This window comes from Schistocerca cancellata, chromosome 12 (genome assembly GCF_023864275.1).
Source record: "Schistocerca cancellata isolate TAMUIC-IGC-003103 chromosome 12, iqSchCanc2.1, whole genome shotgun sequence".
In the NCBI taxonomy this organism is placed as follows: Eukaryota; Metazoa; Arthropoda; class Insecta; order Orthoptera; family Acrididae; genus Schistocerca; species Schistocerca cancellata.
The window spans coordinates 95,482,252-95,510,217 of record NC_064637.1 but is presented as its reverse complement, the minus strand read 5'-3'; positions in this window follow the sequence as shown (position 1 = coordinate 95,510,217).

The window sequence follows — 27,966 nt, the reverse complement described above, 5'->3', positions numbered from 1 at the left end:
ATATATATATATATATATATATATATATATATGACCTTGTGGATAACATCGGAAGTTGACTGAGGCTTTTTGCGGATGATGCAGTAGTATATCGAGAGGTTGTGACAATGGAAAATTGTACTGAAATGCAAGACGGTCCGCAACGAATGGCAGGGAATGGGAATTGAATCTCAGTGTAGACAAGTGTAATATGCTGCGATTACATAGAAAGATCCTTTATCATTTAGCTACAATATAGCCGGTCAGCAACTGGAAGCAGTTGATCCCATAAATTATCTGGGAGTAGGTATTAGGAGTGATTTAAAATGGAATGACTATATAAAGTTTATCGTCGGTAAAGCAGATGCCAGACTGGTTCATTGGAAGCATCCTAAGGAAATGCAATCCGAAAAAAAAGGAAGTAGGTTACAGTACGCTTGTTCGCCCACTGCTTGAATACTGCTCACCGGTGTGGGATCCGTACCAGATGGGGTTGATAGAAGAGAGAGAGAGAGAGAAGATCCAACGTAGAGTAGCGCGCTTCGTTACAGGATCATTTATTATTCGCGAAAGCGTTACGGAGATGATAGATAAACTCCAGTGGAAGACTCTGCAGGAGAGACGCTCAGTAGCTCAGTACGGGCTTTTGTTAAAAGTTTCGAGAACGTACCTTCAGCGAGGAGTCAGGCAGTATATTGCTCCCTCCTACGTATATCTCGCGAAGAGACCATGAGGATAAAATCGGAGAGATTAGAGGCCACACAGAGGCATACCGACAATCTTTCTTTCCACAAGCAATACGAGACTGGAATAGAAGGGAGTCCCGATAGAGGTACTCAAGGTACCCTCCGCTACACACCGCCAGGTGGCTTGCAGAGCATAGGTGTAGAAAGCGGCTTTATGTGAAATTATTACGCAAATTCGAAATGTAGGAAAACTGAATGTGAGACTGAGATTCATAGGAACAATCTTAAGGAAATTCTCCCAGTAAAGAAGTAACTTAGAATGCGTTTGCTCGGGTGATACTTGATTACCGTTCGTCAATATAGTGCTCTTTCCAGATAGGTCTGATACGAGAGAGAGAGAGAGAGAGAGAGAGAGAGAGAGAGAGAGAGAGAGAGAAGATCCAAAGAAGAGTGGCGCCTTTCGTCACGGGATCGTTTGGCTGGTGCGAGAGCAATGCACAGATGCTTAACAGACGCAGGCGCTACAAGAGGGGCGTTGCGCATCAGGAAGTGGATTGCCATTGACATTTCAAGAGAGTACTTTCCGGAGAGAAGGGCAGCATGTTAGTTTCTCCAACACACATCTCCCGAAAAGTCCCCGACGAGAAAATTCGAAAAATTGGAGCTAACACAGAGCTTTCCCGACAACCATTCTTCCCACGCGCCATTCTCGAGTGGAACAGGCAAGGTTGATCAATTTAGTGGTACGTGAAATGCCCTCCCCCAGGCACATCGTTGTGGTGTAGGTGTAAGTAGAGGCTACCTACAAATTACTAGTGCGACTCATCCTAGAATATTGCTCAAATGTGTAGGACCCTTTGCCAAATAGCACTAACAGATGATTCTGAACGTATACACAGAAGGATTGGAAAAGGGCACAGGTCATCCCCGTTTTCAAGAAGGGACGTCGAACAGATGTGCGGAACTATAGACCGATATCTCTAACGTCGATCAGTTGTAGAATTTTGGAACACGTACTGTGTTCGAGTATAATGACTTTTCTGGAGACTAGAAATCTACTCTGTAGGAATCAGCATGGGTTTCGAAAAAGATGGTCATGTGAAACCCAGCTCGCGCTATTCGTCCACGAGACTCAGAGGGCCATAGACACGGGTTCACAGGTAGATGCCGTGTTTCTTGACTTCCGCAAGGCGTTCGATACAGTTCCCCACAGTCGTTTAATGAACAAAGTAAGAGCATATGGACTATCAGACCAATTGTGTGATTGGATTGAGGAGTTCCTAGATAACAGGACGCAGCATGTCATTTTCAATGGAGAGAAGTCTTCCGAAGTAAGAGTGATTTCAGGTGTGCCGCAGGGGAGTGTCATAGGACCGTTGCTATTCGCAATATACATAAATGACCTGGTGGATGACATCGGAAGTTCACTGAGGCTTTTTGCAGATGATGCTGTGGTGTATCGAGAGGTTGTAACAATGGAAAATTGTACTGAAATGCAGGAGGATCTGCAGCGAATTGACGCATGGTGCAAGGAATGGCAATTAAATCTCAATGTAGACAAGGGTAATGTGCTGCGAATACACAGAAAGATAGATCCTTTATCATTTAGCTACAAAATAGCAGGTCAGCAACTGGAAGCAGTTAATACAATAAATTATCTGGGAGTAGGCATTAGGAGTGATTTAAAATGGAATGATCATATAATGTTGATCGTCGGTAAAGCAGATGCCAGACTGAGATTCACTGGAAGAATCCTAAGGAAATGCAATCCGAAAACAAAGGAAGTAGGTTACAGTACGATTGTTCGCCCACTGCTTGAATACTGCTCAGCAGTGTGGGATCAGTACCAGATAGGGTTGATAGAAGATATAGAGAAGATCCAACGAACTATGGGAGTTAACATCTGAGGTCATCAGTCCCCTAGACTTAGATCTACTTAAACCAAACTAACCTAAGGACGTCACACACATCCATGCTCGAGGCAGGATTCGAACCTGCGACAGTAGCAGCAGCAGCGTGGTTCCGGACTGAAGCGCCGAGAACCTCTTGGCCACAGCGGCCGGCAGTTTGTTTGAGCCGTGGGGAAGTGTCACAGAAATACAGCTAGAGATGACATGATGCAAGCAGAGAAAAACGGCAACGAAAAAGTACAGAAAATATGCCGGAAACAGCGGTAACATTCTTAAAGCCATTCTGTGACGTATGGCAAATAAGGTATTATGAAATTACTCTCAGAAAACAATATCTGGAACAAAATAATACACATATAATAATGTCTTACGATATTTTATAAGTAAGCTATTTCTGCATGTCTTAGAATCAAAGCAGCCATTGATGATGGCGTTATTTGTCGCTTAAACTAGTTTGAGGAATAAATAAACAACAGAAGTGTTTTGCACCGAGGTCGACCCAAAATCGCATATTGTTGTGTGTAAGCCGTAAATTCAACTAAATACCTAGGTATTACAATTACGAATTAAATTGGTAGGAACACATAGAAAATGTTTTGGTGAAGGCTAAACAAAGACTGCGTTTTATTCGCAGGACACTTAGAAAATGTAACAGACCTACTAAGGAGACTGCCTACGCTATGCTTGTCCGTCCTCTTTTAGAACACTGCTGCGCGGTGAGGGATCCTTACCAGATAGGACTGACGGAGTACATCGAAAAAGTTCAAAGAAAGGCAGCACGTTTTGTATTGCCGCGAAATATTGGAGAGAGTGTCACAGAAATGCTACAGTATTTGGGCTGGAAATCATTAAAAGAAAGGCGTTTTTCATTGCGATAGAATGTTCTCACGAAATTCCAATCACCAACTTTCTCCTCCGAATACGAAAATAATATTTTGTTATTGACACCGAGCTATATAGGGAGGAACGATCACCACGATAAAATAAGGGAAATCAGAACTCGTACGGAAAGATGCAGGCGTTCATTGATTCCGTGCGCTTTACGAGATTGGAATAACAGACAACTGTGAAGGTGGTTCGATGAACCCTCTGTCAGGTACTTGAATGTGATTTGCAGAGTATCCATGTAGATGTAGAAACAGGGACCAGTGGAACAGTTTCAAAATGATATTCTGAACTGAAGAAACTGAACTGGCAAATATTTGAAATCAGATGTGAACCATCCCAAGAAAGTCTGCCTGTAAAGCTTCAGGAACTAGATTTAAGTACAAAACTTGGGACTGTTTACTCCGTTCCCGCTTGAAGCTACCATCTACTGAATTTATCGTCTCTCTCACGTCTCCAGTACTACCTTTAAGTGGTTCGGCAATTTTCGGCCAATCATATTTGTTTTCATTCTGATTGTGTGCTGTGTCTCTCTTGAATCGGAAAAAGAGATCTTCTGTGAGCAACATCATAGTCTCTTCAAATCTTTCCATCGCTCACGATACTAATTTCATCACCAAAAGAGGACAATTCAGCATAAGAAAGCCTTGCATACTGCTAACCCCGAACGGGGAACGACGCGAACTTCCTTTGACGGTTCATTAAAAGACCGACAAACAGCGAAAAGCAAGCCACCTCGACCGAATGGCATTTTTTTGCGTTCGCCTCTGTTTACAGTAGTGAGAAGTACAATTCGCTAACGCTCTTCCGATTGAGTTTGACCCGACGTAGACCAGGCTTTAGTACACATACTGTAGTTGCGTTGAGAAGACACAATGAATATTCATTTAACGCTACAGTGGTATAGAGCTGTGGCTCGGATATTAAGAAACCCAAAAATACCATTAATCCTATGATGATGATGATTGGTTTGTGGGGCGTTCAACTGCTTGGTCATCAGCGCCCGTATAATGTTCCGATTTTTACACGGTCCAGTCTAGCCACTTTCACGAATGATGATGAAATGATATGGACAACAAAAACACCCAGTCCCTGGGCAGAGAAAATCCCCAACCCGGTGGGGAATCGAACCCAGAACCCCTTGATCCTGAGACAGCAACGCTAGCCAATAGACCACGAGCCGCGGACACCCAGGTAAGAAAAAAGGTGCAAACTGTTTACACATGTTTATCTAAACACGATGCCAGTCTTTTTTTTTATATAAAGGTGGGCATTAGAGTGTTGTCTGTCATCGGACAGGTTTATTCGCACTGGAATCACAACCTGAGATTGACATTACCTGCTACTAAAGGAGTACTTTGTAGAATGTTTGTCTTACCGTAGCTAGTAGTAGTGTTTGCTGTCTTGGAATGTGAGGTATTTCAATGGTAACACTGTATATCTAAACTCTTGGAAATCTGGAATACATTCTCGACATACGAGGGACACTCCAAAACAAATGCACACTATTTTTTTCTTTAATCCAACTTTTATTCTACATGCTTGAAAGTTTTACAGTGTGTTGATACATCCTTTACGAACAATGTTTTCCTTTCTCCACATAATTTACATCCCTCTAAATTGCCTTACGCCATCTTGGAACCAGCGCCTGTATACCCGCACAGTAAAATTCTGGACCAATCTGTTGGAGCCACTGTTTGGCAGCGTGCACAAGGGAGTCATCATCTTCAAACTTTGTTCCACGAAGAGAGTCTTTCAGTTTCCCAAAGAGATAACAGTCACATGGAGCCACGTCATGACTGTAAGGCGTGTGTTTCAGTGTCGTCCATCCGAGTTTTGTGATCGTTTCCACGGTTTTTTGACTCACACGTGGCCGTCCATTGTAGTGCAACAGCAAAACATCCTGCTTTTGCCGATGTGGTCGAACACGACTCAGTCGAGCTTGAAGTTTCTTCAGTGTCGTCACATATGCATCAGAATTAATGGTTGTTCCACTTGGCATGATGTCCACAAGCAAGAGTCCTTCGGAATCGAAAAACACCGTAGCCATAACTTTTCCAGCAGAAGGTGTGGTTTTGAATTTTTTTTCCTTGGGTGAATATGCATGATGCCACTCCACTGATCGCCTCTTCATCTCTGGTGAAAAATGATGGAGCCATGTTTCATCACCTGTCACAATTCTTCCAAGAAATTCATCTCCACCATTCTCGTACTGTTCCAAAAGTTCGCTGCATACCGTTTTTCTTGTTTCTTTGTGAGCCACTGTCAACATCCTGGGAACCCACCTGGCACAAACCTTTTTTAATGCCAACACTTTCAGCATTCTGCAAACACTTCCTTTCCCTATCACAACATTGGGTGACAATTCGTTCACTGTGACAGGTCTGTCAGCAGTCACCAGTTCGTTAACTCTCTGCACATTGTCTGCAGTGTGTGCAGTACGAGGCCTGCCGCTGCGAGGGCAATCCTCAATATTGCTGTGCCCGCTTTCATCACGTAACCTGCTTGCCCACCGACTGCGATAGACAGCAGCATCTCCATACACCTTTTTCAACCTCTTCTGGATGTTTCCCACTGTCTCGTTTTCACAGCACAGGAATTCTACGCCAGCACTTTGCTTCCGACAAACGTCAAGTGTAGCAGCCATCTTGAAGACATGCTGTGACGGCGCCACTCACGGGAACAGGTTGGACTAAGTTTGAAAACAAGCGGGAAGGATGTATCTACACACTGTAAAACTTTCACACATGCAGAATGAAAAATAGTGTGCTTTTTTTTTTTTTTTTTTTTTGAGGGACCCTCGTATAAAGCCCAACAATTTACTGGACAAGCGATAATCAACCACAGAAATCGGCGGAGCATTTAAAAGTAAGTATACGGAAATCTGCCGGCCTTTCTTGAGTCTACTAAAACCCGCCCGTTATGTAGCACTGCATGCGAGACTGGTACGGGAAAAAGAGGCGCAAGCGTATTGGTGTGGTGTGAAAGTCGGTGCAGCTGGAGGACTGAATTAGATTAACTACAGCGCACACGGAGGATTTCAGTCAGTCACTCTTCACGTGCTCCATGCGAGACTGGTACGGGAAAAGGGTTAATCATGATACAATAGGAAGTATCCTCTTCCATGCACTGCTCTGTGGCTTGAAAAGTGTGGATGTGGATGTAGGTGCACGTCCAACTTCGCGCGCTGTCTGTGGAAACGCTAACTAATGATCTGTCATATATCGCACCATATTGGTGGATATAATTTTTGTTTACGCTGTTCGGGCTGTGGCTGACGGATGCACTGAAACGGCCTAGAGTTGTGAAAGACGCCCGAGCGTGTTGGTGGGGTGTGGGGGCGAAAGTCGGCGCAGGTAGAGGAACACCCTGGGGGAGGGCCATTGTATGTGGTGGCCGGACTTTGCCTGCCGCTGAGGAGGTCACGCGCTTTCTCTTCCACACCTGGAGTCTCCAGCCATGACCGCGCCAAGCCAGAAATCTTCCAAAATACATACCGTCTTTGTAATATAGCTGCCATTCGTAGGATATCACAGCGGACTACTATAAACCGCTGAAATCAGTCGCTTTAGTGATTCTTCAATTTTCATTTACGATGATGGGTTTAGAATCACATTCATTGCATGTTAGGTGCAGTGTGGTGGTCGTATAGCTGTGGCAAGATAGAGAAACGAAACAAACACTGAATGTGGTGAGAATTATTTACGTCTTAAAGGTTTCTTTCTTTTTCTTTTTTTTCTGTGTCGTCAGTTCGCCACGTATTCTTCCCCTGTCATGTCAACCTCGATCTAAGAACCAACGGAATTGGAGGGAAAAAAAGGGGGTGTGGCGCAACTTACGTAAAAGGAAGAATAGGTTGATATGGCACATCAGGGGCATTAAGGAGTAGTTATAGTGTCAGTGGAGAGAAATATGGATTCTAAACCCTGCTCTTTACTCCACGTCAATCGTCGCTTAGTATTGACTATAAACATGCGTGACCTATGAGCAACTGCTCGACCATTCTACCCCGTCCCTTTTAACTCCTCACGTACAGTCACGTACTAGCTGGATTGCTGGTAGCACTTTGGGACTCACTACTGATTCCTTTCGCCTGTTTCGTGCAGTTTACTTTCAAACCACCGTTCGCAGTGCTCGAGGTCCCACCAGGTGTCACCAAAGATGGTCTTCGTTTGGTTTCCTATAACCGAACAAGAGAGTAATACAAAAATTTGCCATGGGGCGACAGTAAGGACCTAACCCAAGCCAAAGGTGAGGGGGTCTCGTGCAGTACCAACTGACATTGGCGGGCCGCTTGAATTTGCGCACGCACCGTTCAATCTTTCGACAAATTTGTTGGAGCGAAAGCTGGGTGGATTCAGGTTACCTTATTAATAAGGTTGAGGTTACGGATATGAAAGTAGCTAGGACGATTGCAGGTACTAGTAGATGGGAACAATGGCAGGAGGGTGTCCACAATGAGGAAATCAAAGAAAAACTGGGAATGAACTCTACAGATTTAGCAGTCAGGTCGAACAGGCTTAGATGGTGGGGTCATGTTAGACGCATGGGAGAAGCAAGGATACCCAAGAGACTTATGGGTTCAGCAGTAGAGGGTAGGAGGAGTCGGGACGGACCAAGTAGAAGGTACCTGGATTCGGTTTAGAATGATTTTGAAGTAACAGTCTTAACATCAGAAGAGGCACCAATGTTAGCACTGAATAGGGGATCATGGAGGAATTTTATAAGGGGGACTATGCTCCAGACTGAACGCTGAAAGGCATAAACAGTCTTAAATTATGATGATGATGATGATGAACGGGAAGATTACCTTCGACGCTAATTAACTCGCAAACGGCGGAACTTACCGCCTTTTTTTCTAACTTATTTGTCAGCACACCCTACCCTGCAACATCCTTACAAGATTTTCAGAATCTTTTCTGACCACCCTGCGTAAATTACGTTATATGACACTCAAATGTGACCAGCCTTGACTGAAACTTCCTGGCAGATTAATACTGTGTGCCGAACCTAGACTCGAACTCGGGACCTTTGCCTTTCGCGGACAAGTGTTCTACCAATTGAGCTACCCAAGCACGACTCACGCCTCGTCCTCACAGCTTTACTTCCGCCAGTACCTCGTCTCCTACCTTCCAAACTTCACAGAAACTCTCCTGCGAACCTTGCAGAGCTAGCTCTCCTGGAAGAAAGATATTGCGGAGACATGGCTTTACCGCCGCCAGGGGAATGTTTCCAGAATGAACAGTATAGCACTTGCCCGCGAAAAGCAAAGTTCCCGAGTTCGAGTCTCGGTCCGGCGCACAGTTTTAATCTGCGAGGAAGTTTCATATGAGCGGACACTCCGCTGCAGAGTGAAAATCCCATACAGCCTTGACTGCCCAAATGATATTAACACGCTAAGTGAGCAAGCTGTCAAGTTCTAAATAGGCTGAAGGACGCTATCGGCATCCCCCGAAAATCGAGCTGAAACCAAAATGCAGCAGCAAGCTCATAGCACTGGATTAACATGTGACCAGCTGGAGTTCATATGGTGCGATGGAAGCTTGTTCCTGAATTATAATACCAGCTCGATTTTCGGAAGATATCGATGGCACCATTGATAGTACGCTCACTTGGCGTATTACTGACATTAGGGTCTTCTATCGATCTCCACATTTGGGTCACACATGACGTAATTCATATATTCACCTGAAGATGGGGCTTTAAGCCATGGAACCGCTTGTGATTCTTAAAAAAAAAAAAAAAAAAAAAAAAAAAAAAATTGTGCCTATTTTATGCTCTTCAGGGGCCGACTAATCTCCCTTGTTGTCGAACGACAAAACGGTAAGGATGCAACCTGCTTTGTGTCTTCTTCCTTTGAGGCTTGGATGACACTGCTTGTGAGATCTGTTTGTTGTTGTAACCGTTTTCCTCAAAAACCTTGCGTAAGTGGCTCAGTTCTCTCGGTAACTTTTCAGCGCCTGCCTGAGACGGTTTCAGCTCGATGTACTAAGGTCCTCAGAACTGACTGGAAGCTGCGATTTTACGCGAACTAACACGAGGATTCGAACCACAGTGGCAAGAGCAACAATTTTCGCTTCCTCGTTAGAAACTTTCCATTGCCGGATATGTTTCCGATGCCTTGGAGATCCAGTTGTTCTCAATTTATCATACACATATTGTCGCAGCAGATGCAAGGTAGCACCGTGATGTAGTGGTTATGATACTAAACTGTTGCATGAAGGCTCGTGGGTTCAAAACTCTCCTGGACTGTACAATTTAATTTCAATATTCGGTTCAAGTGCATTCTAGAAGTATCCACAAATGGCAAGAATCATTGTACTGGAATGTTCTGTAGCTGTATAAATACTGTATGTGTTCTGGCCGGAGGCATTTCGCTCCGAGCTCTTGTATATGCAAGTGCTGAATAAACCTTCGTTAAGTTAGTGTTAGTCATTCATCTAATTACACCTTCTTAAATGTACGACATGCAGGGTGAATACGTTGAGGATATCTTTCAGCTTTTAAGTCTCTAGCTCTCACTGAATTTCGTTGTCCTTCTCCGTAAATGAGAAGCATACAGACTTGTTCTTCGAAGGAATACATCATTCACATTCGCTTGATTCGACGATACTAGTCTTACCGTTCCTGTTAGTGCTGTATTGCGAAACCGTCGAATGGTGTTTATATCTCAATGGCACGCTAGACGGATACGCCGTATTCGACAAATATTTACTATTTGCACGACATACGAGAGAGAATTGTCAAAGCATGTGCTTCGATAAGTGCCGGAGTGATAAGGTTCAAATGACTCTGAGCACTATGTGACTTAACTTCTGAGGTCATCAGTCCCCTAGAACTTAGAACTACTTAAACCTAACTAACCTAAGGCCATCACACACATCCATGCCCGAGGCAGGATTCGAACCTGGGACCGTAGCGGTCGCGCGGTTCCAGACTGTAGCGCTTAGAATCGCTCGGCCACCCCGGCCGGCCTTGTGATTCTAAATAACGTGCTTTACATACAGTTGTTTGCGGGTTTCATTCCACAAAAAATAATTTAATACACTCCTGGAAATTGAAATAAGAACACCGTGAATTCATTGTCCCAGGAAGGGGAAACTTTATTGACACATTCCTGGGGTCAGATACATCACATGATCACACTGACAGAACCACAGGCACATAGACACAGGCAACAGAGCATGCACAATGTCGGCACTAGTACACTGTATATCCACCTTTCGCAGCAATGCAGGCTGCTATTCTCCCATGGAGACGATCGTAGAGATGCTGGATGTAGTCCTGTGGAACGGCTTGCCATGCCATTTCCACCTGGCGCCTCAGTTGGACCAGCGTTCGTGCTGGACGTGCAGACCGCGTGAGACGACGCTTCATCCAGTCCCAAACATGCTCAATGGGGGACAGATCCGGAGATCTTGCTGGCCAGGGTAGTTGACTTACACCTTCTAGAGCACGTTGGGTGGCACGGGATACATGCGGACGTGCATTGTCCTGTTGGAACAGCAAGTTCCCTTGCCGGTCTAGGAATGGTAGAACGATGGGTTCGATGACGGTTTGGATGTACCGTGCACTATTCAGTGTCCCCTCGACGATCACCAGTGGTGTACGGCCAGTGTAGGAGATCGCTCCCCACACCATGATGCCGGGTGTTGGCCCTGTGTGCCTCGGTCGTATGCAGTCCTGATTGTGGCGCTCACCTGCACGGCGCCAAACACGCATACGACCATCATTGGCACCAAGGCAGAAGCGACTCTCATCGCTGAAGACGACACGTCTCCATTCGTCCCTCCATTCACGCCTGTCGCGACACCACTGGAGGCGGGCTGCACGATGTTGGGGCGTGAGCGGAAGACGGCCTAACGGTGTGCGGGACCGTAGCCCAGCTTCATGGAGACGGTTGCGAATGGTCCTCGCCGATACCCCAGGAGCAACAGTGTCCCTAATTTGCTGGGAAGTGGCGGTGCGGTCCCCTACGGCACTGCGTAGGATCCTACGGTCTTGGCGTGCATCCGTGCGTCGCTGCGGTCCGGTCCCAGGTCGACGGGCACGTGCACCTTCCGCCGACCACTGGCGACAATATCGATGTACTGTGGAGACCTCACGCCCCACGTGTTGAGCAATTCGGCGGTACGTCCACCCGGCCTCCCGCATGCCCACTATACGCCCTCGCTCAAAGTCCGTCAACTGCACATACGGTTCACGTCCACGCTGTCGCGGCATGCTACCAGTGTTAAAGACTGCGATGAAGCTCCGTATGCCACGGCAAACTGGCTGACACTGACGGCGGCGGTGCACAAATGCTGCGCAGCTAGCGCCATTCGACGGCCAACACCGCGGTTCCTGGTGTGTCCGCTGTGCCGTGCGTGTGATCATTGCTTGTACAGCCCTCTCGCAGTGTCCGGAGCAAGTATGGTGGGTCTGACACACCGGTGTCAATGTGTTCTTTTTTCCATTTCCAGGAGTGTAGTTAATACCATGTCTTAAAGTGTTAAGGCCGTAATGGGACCGTCAAAACATATAAATATACTCAGCACAGCATCGTCAGCTAAATCTAAAATAAGGTGTGGAATAGATCTAGGTGACGATGCTGTGCTGAGAATATTTATACGTTTTGACGATGCCATTACGGCCTTATCACTTTAAGACATGGTGTAGGAAAGATATGAGGATGGTCATTACTGACTGAAACCGATCATCGTCAAAATAATTGATCAAAGAACTGAATAAAAAACATTTGACAGTATCGGATCACTGTTCATATACGCGACTACGTTGCAACTTGTGAATTGTAACTCAGTCCTGCAGCCAGATGGGAATCGCTGATTATCGGTATTATGAACGATTTCATTAAATAAACTGAGAGACAGAAATAACACAGGTGTATGCCAATAGGAAAGTATTGTTAACGCAATCAGTCTTTAGAAGAATGACACCTTGATTATGAAGCTCCTCCTCGAAGGAACGAAACTGCGTAAGAGGAACTAGACAGAGGATGAGTAACAAACAGGACATATCGTGGTACTTACCAGACTGTGTCTTCATCCAGGGGTAGAAAAAAGCGCACTGCGGTCGTACGTCCATCTCCACTCTTGGTAAGGGCGGGCAACGGTCTTGAACAGGCGGCGATGGGGATGACGTCGTATTCGTGCAATCTGGATAAGAACTCACTTCGGAATTTGAATTTTTTTCTTGTTTTGGAAATGTCTCTGGACTGTAAAGCACTTTCGGGAAAGACGTCGCAAAAGTCGCAGTCGCCGCCGATGGTGGTGAGTTCATGTGGCAGTTGCTGGGCCCATCGTCGTTCCTTCTGATAGGTTGAAGATCCGAAAAGGCCTCTCCAAAACGCTGCATGTTGTGGAAGTGGTCCCTAAATGATGCTTGTCCTACAAGGTGAGGTGGACTAGCGTTCCCGCTCACTGATCTCTCTGGCAATGTTGAGGTCTTCATCGCCATTCCGATTGGAGCCTCGGGTATGTCCACTTTATTGCTGACACTCGCTGCTGATTGAGGATAAACATTCGGTGGAGTTTCAGTTGTTGGACAGTTGTTATTTACGTTCTTGAGCTTCTCCGTAGTCCTGCCCTCCAGAGGGGGGAACGGAGCGACTGGTCTTGCCACACATTCACCATTGCTGGCAGCGCCGTAATGCATTTGGGCAAAGAAGTTGGTGGCGTACCTGATGTCGAAGGCGCCAGCGTTATTTGCGTCCCCATTTCTTCCACCAGAGGGTGGACTCGTCGGAAACTGGGATACGTATGTAGAGGCAGCTGGAAGATGTCTCGGTTGTTGGGTCTGCGGCAGATGCTGACTGTCTGAGGCTGGTGGGGCGTGGTGATTCTCGTAGGTCCCCAAGTCGTGAGATTGGTACATTCCTCTGTTTTGTTGATGGTGGGCGATACTGGACAGTTGATTCCCCTGTTGTTGGTCTCCGACTTCTTGCTGGTGGTACCTTTGGGCCTGGTAAGTGTGATACTGTATTGGCCATTGCTGTGCCGGAGGTGGGGTACTAATATGGACTCCACTATGCCCTGTCATTGGTGGAGCACCACCAGGGAAATACGACGTTGCAGATCCGGACATTTTCGTTAATCTGGCTCGGGTGTCAACTCCAGTCACAAAGATCTTAAATTATCAAAACTGATTGATGACAGTGTCCCATGCTACAAGCGATGACGTCTGGTGTACCTTACCATTATTAACACACGACTCTGAGATGCACAAAACACCACATTCACTTCTCACACAATTTTGGCTCCAATTGACAGCTGTTTACCTCCAGAATACTTTGCAATGCTCTGTGTTCGAACAGTATCTACAACAAACAGTTTGGCTAGTTCATAGTGTAGCACTTGGCTGCTGAGGTCACTTAAGACGATGGCTGAAGTCCTTTGTTACTCCAGTTGACCAAGTCATTCCCTGAAAATGAGAGAACAAAAGAAATAGTGTAAATCTTCGGCGCCATATCATCGTCACAATGCACTCAGTTACAGAAAAAAATAAGCACCTAGCAGAAATGGTCTTTTATTGACTCATTTCCGTGAGTATGCAAATGATTTGGATTACAACAATCTAAGACAGGCAGAACATTTACCCGAGTGCATTAGTGGTGGTATCACATGACTTGTAAAGACTGATCGTTCTCATAAAGCACTTGCAATGTGTCAGATGTTCAGTGGCACGAAACAACATTCTGAGCAGCTGACAGCGGTTGAAAGGGGCATCACTGGACCCGCCTGTGCCTGGCTAGGTGAGTAACTAGCTAAATTGTACAATATCCAAGAATCTGGGACGTTCACACATGTGACTGACCTGATGTTGGATGATGGAACGTAAGGGAAACCACATACGACATAAGCCTCTGGTCGTCAGCGTCCGACAACACGAAGGATTGATTTCCCTATTGTGAGCCAAGCACGGTCTATCCCTTCACATCTGCAACTGCATTCAGAGCACAAGTAATGAATGCACTGTTAACACTGTGCCACTTCGCACATTTGGATGGAAATGTGCAGAAGCTGAACTACCGAATCGCTATACAAAACACAGATGGCTGGTTTTGGTGTGGAACTGTAATTTTTGGAGCTATGTACTGTTCGCTAGTGGTGTCTCGTCACTGTCAGGGAAAAAAATGTAATATGAAACAAAAATGTCGCCACTCGATATCAGCATTTCGGTATCGATGTATCAGGAAAAGAAATATTGCCGGTATATATCGGTATCTTTTTGGTAAATATATCGATATTTTATCAGCAGCAGTAATTTAGTGAACTCTTAACGATACAGCGGTGTATCACAGAGCTTTCGTACGCTCATGCTTTACTTCTTAATAGGCAATGTAACGCTGTCATTTTTCAACAGTATAATTCTCGTCCACAGTTGACACATATCTCTATCAGCTGCCTGCTAGCTAAGGTAATTCCTTGATCAGATGTCCCTATCAGTATTCAGTAGAATTTGTGTGGAACCGTCTTGGACATCAGTCCCATTACTACGCCAATTTCCATGACATCGAGGGCCAGTTGCAAGAGGTGTGGATCATTTTACTTAGAAGAGAATGGACCAGTTCACGCGACTAGGGCCAAGTGTAACATCTTATTGACAATAGACCGTGCTATGTACACGATTTTCTTGTTTATGCAACAATGTTTTGCAATCACTGAGAGAAATAACATAACCCCAGAAATATGAAGCTTCATTACATTTCCTCCCCTTCTTCTTGGTGCTTAAAATTTTTGTCAGTGAGTATTTATGTGTATACGAATTAGCTAAAGATATCATAATAAGAATGGAATTACAGTGAAATGAATACCTCTAGCTGCATACAGGCGTTGATATAAGTCAACGGGGACAGTTGAAAATGTGTGCCCCGACCGGGACTCGAACCCGGGATCTCCTGCTTACATGGCAGACACTCTATCCATCTTTTCTTTTTTTGGTTGTTTGTTGCAATTTTTCGGTGCAGATGTCTCAAGACACGCGTTCAAGTCCAATGTTGAGCCGTTGACTCAGTTTTTTATTACAGAGGGCAGCTAACCCTCTGACAGAACACGCTGAGCTACCGTGCCGGCATCCATCTGAGCCACCGAGAACACAGAGGAGAGTGAGACTGCAGGGACTTATCTCTGGCACGACTCCCGTGAGGCCCACATTCCCAACTTACTGTCCCGCACTATATTCATAGTGACCCTGCCCATTATACTCATTACTCGCGGGTTTTTGCCGTGTCCCGTAAGGGTTCGGGCACTGTTTGTGCATCCGTGCAGAAGAAGATGGTCAAATGACCGGTGAGCCATATATATATATATATATATATATATATATATATATATATATATATATATATATATATATATATATATATATACTGAAATATTTCACTATAAACAATAAGAAACGTCAGCTGAAAACTGAAGCACGCAGTTTACTAAACGACTTCAACGCACAGAAAACTCTAAAAAAACACAGCCAGCGAAAGTTTCCAAAAGTTTATTAAATCGTCATAACAGCACGAAACACCACTGAAAACTATTAAATTTAGTAACTGTTTAACAGTGCAGAAATAATTTTGTCAGTACTTAGCTTTATAAGCGCTACAGCTGCATCTGCACGCCGCAAAATGTAAACACACTACTGAGGCGCGAGGCTTGGACGAAAGACGTAAGCAAATTCTCGAATAACAGACCACTCGAGTCAATAACACAGGACTGAGACTAATGAAAATCCACTAATAAGTTACCTTTACAGCAAATATTAACACAAATAAACTTTAAAACAAGTAAATGAAGACTAAAACTTTATAAAATATTGACGAGCAATTTCAACAGCAGTCCAGCACACGTGACATCACACCAAAGAAGTAGGAAGTTAGAAAGTAGTTTCAATTCGTGTTGAAAAGCTGAAAAAAACTGGTTGCTATGACAGACGTATCTGTTACTTAGGCCGAGGTCTAGGTTATGTTGGAATGTGACAGTCTGGTTCTGAGTTGGAGAAGCCAACGAATGTGGATGCAAAAATTTAGCTGTAGTGGCTGCCGAGAAAAGTTATACCTTCCATCTCTGCACAGACGACACTCCGTACAACAGTCGGAATCTCGATCAACAAGTTTATTTTCGAGTGGTACTTGAAGAAAGTACACAAGGGAACTGTAGCAAAAACAAAGTCAGTATGACATCCACTTACCGAAAATACCACAATATTGCTTTACAATAAAATACAGTCAAATAATCCACACAGTGTCCAATACTGCGAAAAACCAATCAACTGATATTCTTACTATACAGTATTGGACGCTTTATGTTATGTTACCGTGTTTTATTTTAAGTATACTGACGGCGTTTTCAATCAACTGAATGGTTCTGGTAGTTTCTTCAAATGCCAACTGAAAACTGAATTTTTGGTCTGAAACCGATCGTTGTACAATAAAAGATGTGCAAAAAGGAGAGACATTACGTACTGTGTTCACGGCAGATGTTGCAGTTATCCCGAAATGAAGACAATTTGAAAGTGTTTTAAGCCATTGTACGAAAACGAACGACATCGTGAAAATACCTAAATCTCTTGTAATCTACATATATTGACACACAACCAGCCTCAGGCAAGATTACACATTTAAGTCACGGAATAACATTACATGTTAAAAGCAGTTTCCTTGGCGTTAAATGCATAATAGTTTTTTACTTTGACCATTTATTAAACAGACGTGCACCTATTATCTTATACACTTTGCATCTGTCACCGCGAAGATGATAGATGAATGTGTACGTGGCACGTGGCACATACAGCAAGTAAAATAAAAAAATAAAAAAATAAAAAAATACATGTTTGACGACAGGAAACTACTTATAACGTCGTGTAGTGTTAATCGTTGGCCGGGGTGGCCGAGCGCTTCTAGGCGCTACAGTCTGGAATCGCGCGACCGCTACGGTCACAGGTTCGAATCCTGCCTCTGGCATGGCTGTGTGTGGTGTCCTTAGGTTAGTTAGGTTTAAGTAGTTCTAAGTTCTAGGGGACTGATGACCTCAGAAGTTAAGTCCCATAGTGCTCAGAGCCATTTGAACCATTTTGTAGTGTTAATAAAACGTGACTAACCTAAGGACATCACATATATCCATGCCCGAGGCAGGATTCGAACCTGCGACCGTAGCAGCAGCGCGGTTCCGGACTGACGCGCTAAGAATCGCTTGGCCACAACGGCCGGCGTAGTGTTAATCCGTAACTTCAATATGGTAGTCCAACCGAACCTGATTGTGTGTAAATAAATGTCCATCACAAGAGATTAGATGTTTCCACGATGCTGTTCTCTAAATATACTGAAACTGCGCCGTTCTTTATCAGTATGGATATTATGACGCACCAGTTGTGGAACGATTTATTTAAGAACACGGAATGGATTCGCGAAGATATGACCTCATTATTAAGTTCTGTAATCAAGGAAAATACGAATCATTATTCCGAATTATTTCGCATACGAACATACAAGTTGTGGTGTCACCGCCAGACACCACACTTGCTAGGTGGTAGCTTTAAATCGGCCGCGGTCCATTAGTACATGTCGGACCCGCGTGTCGCCACTGTCAGAATTTGCAGACCGAGCGCCACCACACGGCAGGTCTAGAGAGACGTACTAGCACTCGCCCCAGTTGTACGACGACTTTGCTAGCGACTACACTGACGAAGCCTTTCTCTCATTTGCCGAGAGACAGTTAGAATAGCCTTCAGCTAAGTCCATGATTACGACCTAGCAAGGCGCCATTAACCATATCTGGAGAGAGTCTCACTTGTATTAACAATAGCGATGTACCACAATGATGGAATAAAAGTTAAGTAAACCTCAGCTACGTACTTTTCAGTATAGCACTAATTACGTATCCTGTTCCAGACTTCACGCCCGTCTGCGTTAGATAGCGTGCATTTCCGCCTCCTCTATCTACGAGTACAAGGTGTTGGCACATTTGCCAACACATCACAAGTAAAGGATATTTGTCTAATTTGTCCATGTAGTATTGAGGAAATGAGCCATTAGCACAGGTCGTGAAGGCCTAAGATACGTCGACCGGCCGCCGTGTCATCTTCAGACTTGCGGCGTCACGCGGATGCCGTATGCCGTGTGGTCAGCACATCGCTTTCCTGGCATTTTGTCGACCTTCCAGCTTTGAAGTGTTATGCCATTATTCATAGGAAAAATGACCAAAGTTGCCAAAATACGTCGTCAGACATGTCAGACTCTCTGTTATGCAGGGTGAGCCACTAATTATTGCCACCTAGATTAACTCTGAAAGTATGATAGTAGCTGAAAAGTTTGTGGGAAAAGTATTGAATGGGGCAACGGGGGCCATAATATGACGTTTTTTGTTGCTAGGTGAGGTCATGCCATAGATATGGTCAACTTTTTTTTTTAATGGGATGCTGTATTTTGGCATTTATTTTCTGGTACTGGCTATCGATACGGATCCAATGATATATAACAGTAAGGTCTTTGAGGGTCAATGAAGGTCAGGAAGGTGGCATGAACGTCCATTTACAGAAGGTGTTCGAAGTGATGACCATTGGTATAATACAGTGCTGCAATCTTCTTATCATGAATTCAGGGGTATTCCTCATCACTTCGGCACTTGTCGAAGAACATGCTGTGCCAATTGTCTTTCGTATATCGTGCAAATAGTAAATATTCGCTGAATATGACGATGCCATTGACGATTTCGCAGTACAACTCTAACAGGAACGGTAAGACTAGTATCGTCGAATCAAGCGAAAAACTAGTGATATGCTTCTCATATACGGAGAATGCCAACGAAATTCTGTGAGAGTTAGAGACTTACACGCTGAAAGATACCATAATCGTACTGACGCTATGCGTCGTACATTTAAATATGTGTATGATAAATTGAGAATAACTGAATCTTTAACGCATAGGAAACATATCCGGCAAAGGAAAGTTACTAACGAAATTGATACGCTTGCCACTGTGGTTCGAGATCCTTGTGTTGGTTAGTGTCAAATCGTAAGGGAATCTGGCATGAGCCAGAGTAGTGTTGTTCGTGTTCTTCATCGCTATAAATATCATCATTACCCGATCAGTCCCCGCCGAACTGGTACGGATTGTATGTGTCGCATTGAATTCTGCCGATGGCCTCAACTTCAGATTCAGAGGGATGACAGAATTATTAATTTGATTTTATTTACTGACGAGGCTACATTCACGAACCATGGAAATATTAATTTGCATAACAAGCATTATTGGGTAACTGAAAATCCATGTTGGCTACCGCCAGTTGCACACCAGACACCATGGTTGGTGAATATGTGATGTGGGATTCCGGAGGACAAAATTATAGGCCTCTATTTCGTCGGAGGAAACGTTAATGGTAGGAAGTACACCACATTCCTGCAAGAAACATTATGTCTGTTATTGGAAGAAATACCTTTAGGACCAAGGAACTGAATGTGGTACCATCACCATGGGTGTCCGGCACATTTTTCGCTGATGGCTAGAGATGAGTTACAGAGACAATTCCCAAATCCAGAAAGAGAATTTCACTCTGCAGCGGAGTGTGCGCTGATATGAAACTTCCTGGCAGATTAAAACTGTGTGCCCGACCGAGACACGAACTCGGGACCTTTGCCTTTCGCGGGCAAGTGCTCTACCATCTGAGCTACCGAAGCATGACTCACGCCCGGTACTCACGGCTTTATTTCTGCCAGTATCTCGTCTCCTACCTTTCAAACTTTACAGAAGCTCTCCTGCGAACCTCAGGCACACAGTTTTAATCTGCCAGGAAGTTTCATATCAGCGCACACTCCGCTGCAGAGTGAAAATTTCATTCTGGAAACATCCCCCAGGCTGTGGCTAAGCCATGTCTCCGCAATATCCTTTCTTTCAGGAGTGCTAGTTCTGCAAGGTTCACAGGAGAGCTTCCGTAAAGTTTGGAAGGTAGGAGACGAGATACTGGCAGAAGTGAAGCTGTGAGACCGGGCGTGATTCGTGCTTCGGTAGCTCAGATGGTAGAGCACTTGCCCGCGAAAGGCAAAGGTCCCGAGTTCGAGTCTCGGTCGGGCACACAGTTTTAATCTGCCAGGAAGTTTCAATTCCCAAATCGTTGGATTGGAGGCGGAGGAGATGTCTCGTGGCCGGATTGTTCGCAAGACTTGACGCCTCTGGATTTTTTCTTGTGGAGATTCGTGAAAGGCAGTGTATATAACGACGTTCCAACTACACCTGAAGATATGCAAGAGAGAATTGTCAGAGCATGTGCTTTGGTAACTGCCGATGTGATAAGGAATACCATTCAACCCATCATAAGAAGATTGCGTTGATACCAATGGTCATCACCTTCGAACACCTTTTGTAAATGGACGTTCATGCCATCTTTGTGACCTTCGTTGACCTTCAAAGACCTTATCGTTACGGATCATTGGAGTCGTCTCGATAGACTCTATCAGAAAATGAGTACCAAACTATAGCATCCCATTTAAATAAACAACGTTGAGCTTTATATCTCTGAAGCTGCCCTCCCTAACAACAAAAAACCGACGTAATATTATGGCCCCTTTTGTCCCATGCATCTTTTGTCCCACAAACTTTTCAGCTCCTATCGTAATTTCGGAGTTATTCTTGGTGGCAATAGTTAGTGACTCACCCTGTATGCTGAGGTGAAAGTCATAGGATAGCAATAAGCGTTTATACAAATAGCGCCAACCGTGGAGCTGATCAGATCGTACAAATTTCTGAGCATAGCAATTTCTACGGATATCGAATGGAACGATCACATAGTTTCACCTGCAGATAAAGAAAGTGGCACAGTACAGTTGGTTGGTAAAGTACTGGGGAAATGCAGTCACATTTGATACAAAATACTCGTGCGACCCATCCTTGAATACTGCTAAAGCACGTAGAACCTGTACCAAATAGCACTGACAAGGGCTATTGAACGGATGCAACGAAAGATAGCCAGAATGGTCACGGGATTGTTAGGCCTGTAGGAGAGCGTCACGAAGATGCAATAAACTGGCAACTGCTGGAAGACAGACGCAAAACTATCCCCTGAAAGCCTACTTTCGAAGTGATTAATCTATACGTCCGTACAAACTACAAAATGGATGTTCGTGTATATGTACACTGAGGCGACGAAGCTCATGGGATAGCGATATGCACATATACAGATGGCAGTAGTATCGCATACACAACATGTGAGAGGCCAGTGCACTTGCAGAGGTATCGCTTGTACGCTACTGATTCATGTGAAAGGGTTTCCGACGTGATTACGGCCGCACGATACGAATTAACAGACTTTGAACGTGGAATATGGCACTGAGCACTATGGGACTCAACATCTTAGGTCATCAGTCCCCTAGAACTTAGAACTACTTAAACCTAACTAACCGAAGGATAGCACACACATCCATGCCCGAGGCAGGATTCGAACCTGCGACCGTAGCAGCCCCGCGGTTCCGGACTGCAGCGCTAGAACCGCACGGCCACCGCGGCCGGCGAACGTGGAATAGTAGTCTCGGCTAGACGAATGGAACATTTATTTTCGAAAATCTTTAGGGAATTCAATATCCACAGGTGCACGGTGTCGTGCATAACCTCTGACCAGGAACAGCGCAGTGGGTCGATGGCCTTCACTTACGACCGAGAGCAGCGGCGTTTGGGTGAAGTTGTCATTGGCAACAGACAAGTAGCACTACGTGAAGTAAAAGCATGCCAAATTCAGAAGAATGCACAATCCCCAAGACTGGCTAAGTTCCACGGAAGCTCGAAATTTAGTGCGGACCTCAGTGCGAGATGCTTTTAGTACTTTCCACAGTGAAACATTCTCTCAAAATATGGTAGAAAACCCAAAGAGATTCTGGTCGTATGTCAAGTACACCAGTGGCAAAAAACCAGTCAATACCGTCTCTGCGCGATAGCGATGGAAATGCTACCGATCGTGGTGCCACTAAAGCGGAGTTACTAAATACAGTTTTCCGTAATTCCTTCACGAAAGAAGATGAAGTAAATATTCCAGAATTCGCAACCAGAACAGCTGTCAGCATGAGTGACAACAAAATAGATATCTTACGTGTTGCGAAACAACTCAAATAAATTAAGAAAGGCAAGTCTTCCGGTCTAGATGGTATACCAGTCAGGTTCCTCTCAGAGTATGCAGGCACGACAGCGCCTTTCTTAGCAATCGTATACAACCGCTCACTTGACGAAAGGTCTGTTCCTAAAGAGTAGACAGCAGCAGAGGACACACCAATATTCAAGAAAGGAAGTAGGAATAACCCATTGCATTACAGACCCATATCACTGACCTCAATTTGCAGTAGCATTTTGGAGCATGTACGGCACACAAACATTATGAATCACCTTGAAGAAAATGACTTATTGATAGATAATCAACACGGATTCAGAAAATATCGTTCTTGTGTAGCACTGCTAGCTCTTTATTCCCATGAAGTAATGAGTGCTGTCGACAAGGGATCTCAGATCGATTCCATATTCCTAGATTTCCAGATGGCTTCTGATACCGTTCCTCACAAGCGACTATTAATCAAATGGCGTGCATATGGAGTATCGTCTCAGTTGTGTGACTGGATTCGCGATTTCCTCTCAGAGAGGTCATAGTTCGTAGTGATAGACGCTAAATCATCTAGTAGAACAGAAATGATATCTGGCGTTCAGCAAGGTAGTGTCATATACCCACTACTGCTCCTGATTTACATAAATGATCTAGGTGATAATCTGAGCAGCCCCCTTCGATTGTTTGCAGATGCTCTAATTTACCGTCTAGTGAAATCATCAGACGATCAATTCCAATTACAAAATGATCCAGAGAGAATTTCTGTATGGTGTGAAAAGTGGCAATTAGCTCTAAACAAAGGAAAGTTCGAGGTCATCCAGATGGAAATCAGATAAATTTTGGGTATACGATAAATCGCACAAAGCCGGCAGGGTGGGCGAGCGGTTCTAGGCGCTATAGTCTGGAACCGTGCGACCGCTATGGTCGCAGGGTCGCATCCTGCCTCGGGCATGGATGTGTGTGATGTCCTTAGGTTAGTTAGCTTAAAGTAGTTCTAAGTTCTAGGGGACTGATGACCAAGTCCCATAGTGTTCAGAGCCAAATCACACAAATGTAAGGGCTGTCAATTCGACTAAATACCCAGGTATTACAATTACGAGCAAATTAAATTGGAAAGGCCACATAGATAATATTGTGGGGAAGGCGAAACAAAGACTTCGCTTTGTTGGCAGAATACTTAGGAGATGCGACAAACCGACTAAAGAAACAGCCTACATTATATTTGTCCGTCATCTGCTGGAATATTGCTGCGCGGTATGGGATCCTTACCAGGTAGGATTCACAGAGGACATCGAAAAAGTACAAAGAGGGGCAGCTCGTTTCGTGTTATCGCGCAGTAGGGGCGAGAGTGTCACTGATATGATACGCGAGTTGGGGTGGCAGTCACTGAAACAAAGGCGGTTTTCTATGCGGCCAGATGTGTTTACGAAATTTCAATCAGCAGCTTTCTCTACGGAATGCGTAAATATTTTGTTGACACCCACCTACGTAGGGAGAAATGATCATCATAAGATAAGAGAAATCAGAGCTCGAACGGAAAGATTTAGGTGTTCCTTTTTCCGACGCGCCATTCGAGAGTGGAATGGCAGAGTAGTAGTATGAAAATGGTTCGATGAATTCTCTGCGAGGCACTTAAGTGTGAATTGCAGAGTAACCATGTAGATGTAGAGGTAGAACTGCAGAGCCGCACGGAATTAGCCGAGCGGTCAGGGGCGCTGCAGTCATGGACTGTGCGGCTAATCCCGGCTGAGGTTCGAGTCCTCCCTCGGGCATGGGTCCTTAGGATAATCTAGGTTAAGTAGTGTGTAAGCTTACGGACTGATGACCTTGGCAGATTTCAAACACATTTGAACATTTAGAACTGCAGAAATCAATGTAGGACGTACTACGAACATGTCCGTTAGCACAGTGCGGCGAAATTTGACGTTAATGGGCTGTGGCAGGAGACGACAGAGTGAGTGCCTTTGTTAACACCACACCGCCTGCAGCTCCTCTCCTAGGCTCGTGACCATACCAGTTGGAGACCCTAGGCGACTGGAAAAACTGCTGGGTTCCGATTTCAGTTGGTAAGAGCCGATGGTAGGGTTCGAGTGTGGCCCTGACCCCTTGACGCCATGGTGCTACGTTGTCAACAAAGCACTGTACAAGCTGGTGGTCGCTCCACAATGGTGTGGGCTGTGTTTACATGGACTAGACCGGGTCCTCTGGTGCAACGGAACCAGTCATTGACCATATTCAGCCATTCATGGACTTCCAAGTTTCTGGGCAATTCGAGCGAATGATTCATCCTTCACCGGCAACACTTTCGCAGTTATGGACGGCAATAGAGTCAGGATGGTACCATATTTCTGCAGGGGACTTTCAACCACTTGTTGAGTCCATGCCACGTCGAATTACTGCAGTACGCCAGACAAGAGGAGGTTCGGAACGATATTAGCATCCCATAACTTGGCTTTGATCACTATGGCACTTAACATCTGACGTCGGCGGCCAGTGTGGCCGAGCGGTTGTAGTCGCTTCCGTCTGGAATCGCGCGACCGCTACGGTCGCAGGTTCGAATCCTGCCTCGGGCATGGATGTGTGTGATGTCATTGCGTTGGTTAGGTTTAAGTAGTTCTAAGTTCTATGGGACTGATGACCTCAGAAGTTAAGTCTCATAGTGCTCAGAGCCATTTGAACCAGCCATCTGAGGTCATCAGTCTCCTAGACTTAGAACTACTTAAACCTACCTAACCTAAGGACATGCGACCGTAGCAGCAGCGCGGTTCCGGACTGAAGCGCCTAGAACGCTCGGCCAGCGCGGCCGGCTATCCTACAACTTGTCACCTCAGAGTACATTCCATCCTATTACGATCGTATTTACTGGAGGCATGTAACACTCTCTCACATGTCTGTATAATAACTAATGAAAGTCAACTGGCTTTCACCTTACAACGATTGTAGCACTTTATTACGTTTGCATACCCGCCAACGGAACGATACAGCAGTCGACTGAAGAGCTTTCAGCATCTGTACGTCTGTGTCACAGCAAAATTTATAAACATTGCTGCGGTGGTGTTACACTGTGTGCGTCTGTTGAGATTTGACAGAATATTCACAAATATATGATGTCCCGTACGCAAGCCTTGGCAAGCAATCGACTCATAACTAACGCATGATTCACGTTCCAAGCTCACTGCATATATTATCAATCACGAGCTAGAACTATAAACTTTATTTCTACAATAAGAAAGTTCATTTGTTGTCCTCTTTTCCCAAATACATCGTTACAATTGGCCCACAACTAGCCCTGTAATAAATTACGATCGTTACAGGACGGTATGTTAGAATGGAGAGTCTAGAAGCCCGATTGCTGTTTTTATTTATTTATTTATTTATCTTTTATATTTATCTATCCGTGTCCATAGAAGACTACTAGGTCCATGTTTTTCAATAGATTAGGAGACGCAAAAGCGTTATATTAATTGTAAAATTACAACTGGGTCTCGCAATAAGTGTCACACAGTTATTATGATACAACTATGTGTGTATGGCATTTTCAGTGGGTACAATCTTTTTAAGTTCCCATGTTCTTATATTTCATTTTTATTAACTATTACGTTTTACTTTTCTTTATTGTTCACGGAAGTTTGGTGCAGTCCATTGGATGATAGAAATCGTACAAACGCTCGAAGCCGGCCGCTGTGGCCGAGCGGTTCTAGGCGCTTCAGTCCGGAACCGCGCTGCTGCTACGGTCGCAGGTTCGAATTCTACCGCTGGCATATATGTGTGTGATGTCCTCAGGTTAGTTACATTTAAGTAGCTCTAAGTTCTAGGGGACTGATGACCTCAGAAGTTAAGTCCCATAGTGCTCAGAGCCATTTGAACAAACACTTGAAACATAGAAATTCCGAACAACATGAACATTGCTCGAAGGCTAGTTCACCCCAGTGATTTTTCTTCGCATGAATCTCACTCGGGAAAGAAACGTCCTTAACAACTGCTGTTCATTTCACGCATTGGCAATAATGCTGCTGCTAACCACGCATAACGGATCATTTTCACGGTAGCTGGCCTTACAACAGACTATGATACACGACAGGAATTTCATCGAAAGCAGTTTCAAATAATTTTGTTATTTTATTCTTTGACAGTGTCAATGGGAGGGGGAGGGGGGTTGGAAGATATCTGATCTTACGACTTAAAACATGTATGGATAAAAATCCTACGTCAAGATGCAAATTTTCTTTACACGATTACAGGTTTCGGCTCATTACCGAGCCATCTTCAGGTCAATCTAAAGTGTTTTTTCAGCGTGTGACACTCATACACATCACCGTATTTTTTATAGCTAAGTTGCTCTAGTTAAGTAAAAGAAGTCTAAAGGGAATATTTTAGTTAGTTACGTAAACTGACTACGTTAATCAATAAGCGAATGTTGTTATAATGCCCATTCGTCAAATTGCATAGAAACTTAGATTTTCACTTCAGTATTTTCTTGTTTAACTACGGCGACTTAGCTGTACAAAATACAACTATGTGTAATGAGTGTCACACGCTGAGCAACATTTTAGATTGCTCTGAGGGTGGCTCGAAAGTGAGTCAAATGGTTAAAATGGCTCTGAGCGCTATGGGATTTAACATATGAGGTCGTCAGTCCCCTAGAACTTAGAACTAGTTAAACCTAACTAACCTAAGAACATCACACACATCCATGCCCGAGGCAGGATTCGAACCTGCGACCGTAGCGGTCGCGCGGTTCCAGACTGTAGCATCTAGAACCGCTCGGCAACCCCGGCCGGCGAAAGTGACTCGAAGCCGCTTATCACTAAAGGTAATTTGCAACCACATACGTTTTAATTTTCTAATTTTTTTAATTAATTCAAGAGAAAGACAATTTGAGAGGAGGAGGAGATAAATGTTTAACGTCCCGTCGTCAACGAGGTCATCGGAGCTCAAGCACAGGTCAGGGGCCGTGCCCTTTCCAAAGGAACCATCCCAGCATTTGCCTTAAGCAATTTAAGGAAGCAACGGAAAACCTAAATCAGGACAGCCGGACACGGGTTTGAACCGTCGTTCTCCCGAATGCGAATCTAGTGTGCTAACCAGAGCGTCACATCGCTCGGTGAAAGACAGTAAACGAATAAGGACAACGTTGTTTCCACATACAGGGGAAAATATCCATTTAGTAGCTTTCTCCGCACATGGTAGATGAATGAAAAGCAAAAATAAACACAATAATCGGACTCTGAACTCGGGACGTTATCCTATGTGCCACCGCTTTTATTAAACTCAGTCCGCGCCAACAGGGACGACCGTCTTTTTTCTCAGAAACGGTCGAGTAACTACGTAACTACGAATAAATACTAATAAAATATTTTCTGAGTCAGTCACTTGTTTACTTTGCCAATGCGCGTTCCGGTGGTTCATTCCACCATCTTCAGGTGGAGAAACATCGAA